Here is a 7,777-nt window from a genome sequence, read left to right as displayed (position 1 = left end):
GATGTCAAACTGAGGTTCCACCTGCCTGTTTGGTAATTCATGTGGCCATCAAGAATCCTATGGCAATATTCATAAAAGAGAAGGGGGGTTCTCCTGGCACCAACATACCTCTGTCAACCAATATCAACAAACAAAGATTAAGTGGTCCTTTGTCTTATTTGTAGGATGTTGCTAGCTCAGATGGTTTCCATGTTCCACAAAAAAATAATTAGAAAGGCTAATGGAATGTTGGCCTCTATCTCAAGAGGGCTGGAATACAAAGGGGTGGAAGTTATGTTACAGCTGTAGAGCTCTGGTTAGACCCCATCTGGAGCACGGTGTTCAGTTCTGGGCACCACACCTCAGGAAGGATATATTGGTCTCGGAGGGGGTGCAGCACGGGTTCACCAGAATGACACCGGGGCTAAAAAAGTTAAATTATAAGGACAGATTGCATAGACTAGGCTTGTATTCTCTTGATTATAGAAGATTAAGGGGGCGATCTAATTGAGGTGTTTAAGGTGATCAAAGGAGTTGATAGGTAGAGAGAACAAAACTATTTCCTCTGGTGGGGAGTCCAAAACAAGGGGGCATAAACTTAAAATTAGAGCTAGGCCAGTCAGGGGGTGATGTCAGGAAGCACTTCTTCACACAAAGGATAGTGGAAATCTAGAAAGTTCTCCCCAAGAAAGCTGTTGAGGCTAGGTCCATTCAAAACTGAGATTGATAGTTTTTGTCAGGCAAGGGTATTAAGGGTTATAGAACCAAGGTGAGTAAATGAAGTTAAGATACAGATCAGCCATGATCTAATTGAATGGCGGAACAGGCTCAAGAGGTTGAATGGCCTACACCTGTTCTTATATCATTAGTTTAATGGAAGAACTTCAAAACAGAGCATAATGTGAGAAAGTTTATAAAAAATGATCACTCTGCAGTCTGAGGAAAATTGATTCTACTCAATTTCTAAAGAATAGCATGGAATTAAGTTTATTGAGCACAGTTCTAGGGGTAGCTATTCATAACCTGGTGGGACCAATTTGCCAAGCGTGCTTGAATAATTGTTAATGCATGGCTCAGTACAGATTGCAGGTGAATAGGGACTATTGCCATGTGGGTAAATACAGCAACCAATTGGCACACATCAAAATTTCACAAACAGCATGATGTAAGGAAAAGGAGACTTACCATCAAGTAACTTTAAAGTAAGCTTTAAGTAACTTATAAACACACTATATACAAGAGAGATCTTTACCATGCCTCTGGTAGAAGCCTCTTACAATACTGAACAGACCAGTATTTATACCAGTCCAACAGGAAGTGACATATGACAGGAAGTGAGGTATGTACACAGTTCATAGTTCACAGTTCACAGGAAGTGATGACATAACTTCCCGGAAGTTATTATTTTTATCACATTCTTCCCTCCTGCAGGATTAGGAGGCTGTGGTCTACCTTTTGGTCCGCAGCCGCCGAACAAGGAAGAGTCGCACCCGTTTGGATTCCCGTCGTAGAGGGTCGCTGGTCCGCTTACATGTGGTTGGCCATTGGTCAGAGTCTGTGTGGCCTGGATTGCCCTGTGAAGGGTCGGGGAGATCATGGCTTCGAGTACGAGCCCCAATAGGTTCAAAGTCGGTCTGCCTCTGTTCAGAGGGAGGTGCAGAGCTGGTCTGTGGCGGATCAGTACTTTCATGCGCGGTACTGGGAGGGTCGCAACCTTGAGCACGGGGTTCTACCGGCACCAAGCTAGTTGGTGTCCGATCAGGATCCTGGAGAGGGGTACCTGATAGGTCCCAAGAGTTTCCTGGTGAAATGCCATCACCCGATGTCCCACTAGGTCCTGGTGGGCAGGGAGCCAGATCCCGTAATGATACGGTAGATTCTCGGCCGTCGGAATATCGTATGTTTGCATATGTGGGGTTGGCATCGGTTAGTTCGACCTCGTCTACAAGAGGGTCATTTTTAGACGTCCGAACGTATCTTCGGAGTAATACAGGTCCAGGAGTAGTTAGCCATGACGGGAGTGATGTCCCATGAGATGAGCGACGCTGGAATCCAAAGAACCGCTCATGAGGTGTAGTATTTGTGGCTGTAGAAAGCAGGGACCGTATAGAGTGCAATGCATCCGGAAGCACTGTTTCCCATTGCTGGTCTGGTAGGCCCCGAGATCTTAAAGCGAGACGTACGGAATTCCAGATGATACCGTTATACCTCTCTACCTGCCCATTTCCGATGGGATGGTATGGTGTTGTTTTGCTTGTAGCAATTCCCCGTTCTGAGAGGTAGTCCTTGAGTTCCCTTGACATAAAGGATGGACCCCGATCTGAGTGAATATAAGCCGGCATGCCACAGAGAGAAAATACCTGCTCAAGGCAGCAGATTACTGTGGACGCCAGCATATTGGAGCAGGGGAAGGCAAACGGAAAACGTGAATATTCGTCGATCATGGTGAGCAAATATGTGTTCCGAGTTGAAGAGGGCACTGGGCCCTTAAAATCGATGCTAAGTCGTTGCATCGGTTGGGTTGCATGTATGAGTATACCAGCTGAGGGGCGGAAGAACTGAGGTTTTAATTCCGCACAAAGCCGGCATTCTGAGCATATTTTCTTTACATCTCCAGTGGAAAAAGGGAGATTCCGTGATCGTACGAAATGTAGCATGCGCGTAACGCCAGGATGACACAAACCATTGTGGACATCCATGAGAGTGGAGGATGACATAGTGGAGCAGAATGCCCGTGTGAGGGTGTCCGGGGCCACATTCTCCTTGCCAGGCCGATAGAGAATGGTATAACCAAAAGAGGCCAGTTCCATCCTCCAAAGTTGTATTTTATTATTCTTAATTTTGGTTCGTTTGCGATTATCGAGCATGAAGGCGACTGATCGTTGGTCCGTGATCAATGTAAAGTGCTGGCGAGCTAGAAAATGGTTCCACTTCCGTACTGCCTCTATGATGGCTGTGGCTTCTTTCTCAACCGGAGGATAATGTAGCTCGGCACCTTGTAAGGTCCTGGACATAAATGCTACAGGACGACCTTCCTGATTCAGAGTAGCCGAGATCGCCACCTCCGAGGCATCACATTCAACCACGAAAGGGAGATTCTCATCAATGGAGTGAAGAGCCGCTTTCTCCAACTGTTTTTTGAGAAGGTTAAAGGCTGCAACAGCCGCTGTTCCCAGTGGAAATGATCTAGCATGCAGCAAGGGTTGGATTTTGTCCGAAAAATGAGGAATCCATTTAGCGTAGTATGCAAACAGACCGAGAGCCCGACGTAAAGAAGCCGGGTTCTTAGGTGACGGGAGCTCTTGGAGCGGGCGAAGTCTTTCTGGGTCTGGCTTAATGATACCATTGCCTACGCAGTAGCCAAGGATGTTGATGGTCGGTTGCGACTCAACAGATTTGGATTCATTCAGGGTCAAATTACGGCGATGGAGGGCATCCCGAAATTTTTGGAGGTTGGAGTCGTGTTCCTGTTGATCGTGACCTGCAATGGTAATGTTATCAAGACAGGGAAAAGTGTCCCTTAGGTTTTCCTGCTTAACCAGGCCATCCATTGCCCGTTGAAAGACAGCCACTCCATTAGTAACCCCGAATGGGAGGCGACGAAATTGGTACAGCCGTCCATTAGCCTCAAAGGCTGTGTACTGCTTATCTGAGACCTTCAAGGGTAACTGATGATAGGCACTTTTTAAATCGTAAGTTGAGAACACTTTGTATTCGGCCAGTTTATTAACCATATCATCAATGCGTGGCAATGGGTAGGCGTCCAAGTCGGTATATTGATTGATGGTTTGCGAATAATCGATGCATAGTCGTGGTTTGTGAGGCTTTAGAGGGTTCTTAACAATGACGACTTGAGCCCGCCAGGGCGACGAACATGGTTCAATGATATCCTCTGCTAGAAGTCGAGAGATTTCAGCTGCAATAAAAGATTGGTCTTCCTGATTAAAGCGCCGCGATTTCGTTATTATCGGTTGGCATTGAGGCGGAATACTGGCAAATAATGAGGGTTCATCAAGTGAAGCTGCTGATAATGCACAAAATGGTAATTTAGACGGTATATTAGAAATAGTAAGTGCGGGTTTGGATCCACCAAACTCAATGGTGAGTTTCTTATGCTGTTTTTGGAAGTCCAGCCCTAAGAGGAGATCAGTACATAAGTCCTTGAGCACCGAAAGTCGGGTGGAGGGATACATACGACCATGAAGTGTCATATCAACAACACAAAAGCCGGAGATTCTGGTATTAAGTGATGACTGGGCCATCGCAATTGCCTGGTCCGATGGGAAGACATGTAGTTTCAATTTCGCAACAATCTGTTCCTTAATGAAACTATCAGTACTTCCTGAGTCAATTAAGGCATCTAAGGTATGCCCTTTAATTGAAATTTTTGTGGCTGCATGAGACAGGTTCTGTGGGCAAGCAGCTGTAATTGGTGTCGTTGCACAGAGAGTGGCTAAAACTCTCGGTGTGCTTCTTCGGGAGAGAGCTCGAGAGGAAGCTTGATAGGTCCTAGCTGGAGCATCTTGATAGGCCCTAATTGGGGCAGTTCGGTAGGCCTTAGCTGGATTGGCCCTCGTAGAGGCCCTTGATAGGCAAACTTTAGCAAAGTGTCCTTTTTTCCGCAATAACTGCAGATTGCATTGCGAGCAGGGCAGGTTTTCCTAGGGTGAAAAGCATCTCCACAAAAGAAGCATTCCTTCCTAGATCGCCAAGAGGCTGCTAAAGTGGGGTCGTCCTCCTCTTCTTCATCAGAATTATCAGAATTAGATTCCCCCATGATAGGGTTCACCTGAGACCGCTTGAATTGTCTGGTTGCAGCTACAGCAGCAGATCGAGATCTGGGCAGCTGATAGAGGTCTGCATTTCTCTTTGCCAAATCCAGTGAACAAGCTAGGTCAAAAGCTTTTTGTAGCTCAAGTGTTTTACTTTCTAGTAGACGCTGGCGTATAAATGGAGAGGCAATCCCGCAGATGAAAGCATCACGAATCATTTCTTGGCGGTACAGCTCAGCTGAGGCTGCCTGAAAGTTACAATCTACGCTGAGCCTGCGAAGTTCTTGCAGGAATTCGTCAATTGATTCCCCTGGCCCTTGTCGGGCTGTGGCCAGTAGATGTCTAGCATAGACCTCATTTGGGGTCTTCGCATACAGTTTCTTAAGTGCCCGAATCACCTCTTCGTAATTATCCCAGTCATCAACACATTCGAACACTTTTGGGGTCACATAATTGACAAGTATCTTCAATTTAGCAGGAGCATCCGCTTTACATTCATCCAGAAAATTCTCAAAAGTACGATACCAATGCTTCCATACCCTGCCAGCTGCTGGTGTATTCGGGTCCAAGTCCAGACGAATAGGTCTAAGGATTTTCTCCATGATGGGTGGTTCCCTGGATCCTTAACTTCCGAGTTTGTTTGAAGGTCTAGTATTTGTCAGTGTAAATACTAAGTTACTTAAATTGATGTAAGAAAAAGGAGACTTACCATCAAGTAACTTTAAAGTAAGCTTTAAGTAACTTATAAACACACTATATACAAGAGAGATCTTTACCATGCCTCTGGTAGAAGCCTCTTACAATACTGAACAGACCAGTATTTATACCAGTCCAACAGGAAGTGACATATGACAGGAAGTGAGGTATGTACACAGTTCATAGTTCACAGTTCACAGGAAGTGATGACATAACTTCCCGGAAGTTATTATTTTTATCACACAGCAAACATTATAATTGATTAGTGAATCTGTTTTTGGTGGTGTTTTTTGAGGAAGCTATGTTGGTCAGGACATCAGAATGACGCCCTGATTTTCTTTGAATAGTGCCATGGAATCTTTGGCATCCATCTGAATGATGGGAAGAGCAGTCAGGACTTTGGTTTGATACCTCACCCAAAATGCAGCACCTCAGACAATAAAACATACCCTTAGTACCACACAGGAGATTTCAAATTGACACTTGGAAATGGGGTGTATTGCACACCAACTGTACTGTGATTATTCAAGAGCTATCTGACAATCAGCTTGCAGGAAGGTTTCTGGTTATTGATTCACTAAGGGCTCCCACACAAGCATTCCTTTGGAGAAAGCATAAATGTTAATGCTGGAAAGACTCTTGACAGCTGTAGTCTATCTCAACAGGCCAGCCAAGAGAGTAGAGCACCATCATGGATTCCTTGTTTGTATCCAATAATGGGCTGTGACTTATAAAAGAGTTTGATTAACCTAGGCATCATTTGCAGGGACTGTCCAGTCCTAAAGTACAGTGAGATATCTGGTGGCCAGCAGGTGTAGGGGCTATCCAAAATAAAAAGAGAAAATGCTGGAAATACTCAGCAGGTCAGGCAGCATCTGTGGAGAGAGAAACAGAGTTAACGTTTCAGGTTGATGACCCTTCGTCAGAACTGGAAAAAGTTGGAGAGAGAACAGGTTTTTAAGCAAGTGTAGGGGCAGGGAAAGGGGGGAGGGGAGGAAAGAACAAAAGGGAAGGTCTGTGATAGGCTGGAAGGCAGGAGAGATTAAAAGACAAAAGGGATGATGGTGCAAGGCAAAAGGAGATGGTAATGGGACAAGTTAAGAAACAAAAGATGACTCTAGATGAAGTGTAAATGGCAATGGCAGAATGATTGACAGCCGCCATGTGAGAGAGAGAAAAAAAAAGATAGGGGCAGAGGTTATGGTCTGAAATTGTTGAACTCGATGTTGAGTCCAGAAGGCTGTAAAGTGCCTAATCGAAAGATGAGGTGCTGTTCCTCGAGCTTACATTGAGCTTCGTTGTAACAGTGCAAGAGGCCGAGGATGGAGAGGTCAGAGTGGGAGTGGAGCGGAGAATTAAAATGACAGGCGACCAGAAGCTTGGGGCTATCCAATCCTGAAGCACTATGAAATGTCAAACAATTTAGCTCTGAAAGTAAAACAGAAATATCACAATGGTAAATCATCTGATACTTTGGCAAGGTTGAGTTTCGTACTTACGTACTTTCTTTGGAATCTTTTGATGCTGGTTCATTTTGCTATGTGAAAGTAGGGAAGTTTCAGCCATGTCCTTCACCTTGATGAGTAAGCATTTCATACCCTCAAAAACTGTTTGCCTCATGGACTTTCCAGCAGATATATGTAATCATTCACCTCTAATTCTGGATGTTTCAGGTTTTATTTGCTGAAAACACAACCCATGTTTGGATGGAGGGAAGCACATTGACATATAGATAAGTCAAAATACTCCAAATAAAGTACGGATAAGAGGTCTCCCTACCCAAAGCTCAACCTTGCCAAAGTATCAGATGACGTACCATTGTGATATTTCTGTTTTACTTTCTTTCAGAGTTAAATTGTTTGACATTTCATAGTGCTTCAGGATTGGATAGCCCCTACATCTGCTGGTCACCAGGTATCTCACTGTACTTTAGGATTGGACAGTCCCTGCAAATGATGCCTAGGTTAATCAATCTGATCATTACTCTACCAGTGAGGAACAATGTCCTCAGACCGAAAGAGAATAATAAAATGAGGATGCAGTAATTGTTATTCAACAAATAAACAAAAATGTTCATTCTTATTGACCACTCATTTAGGTTCCACCATTCCAGAGCAGGAAGATGCAGCCAAAGAACTTCTCAGCTCCTGCGCCAATTCTATTTCACATCAATCTTATTTTTACACTGAACTTTATCAAATGCAATTGTCAACCATGTTTAAAACAACGAGGACCTTTTATTATCAATGGAGTGGTTTATTTATTAATCATTCATACAATTTTATTTGTGAACTGTCTGGAAAATTACATGTGACTTCATCAGTTGTTTT

This window comes from Somniosus microcephalus, chromosome 12 (assembly GCF_052327205.1).
Source record: "Somniosus microcephalus isolate GS21.2 chromosome 12, FLI_Smic_1.0, whole genome shotgun sequence".
Taxonomy (NCBI): Eukaryota; Metazoa; Chordata; class Chondrichthyes; order Squaliformes; family Somniosidae; genus Somniosus; species Somniosus microcephalus.
This window is presented reverse-complemented; position numbering follows the sequence as displayed.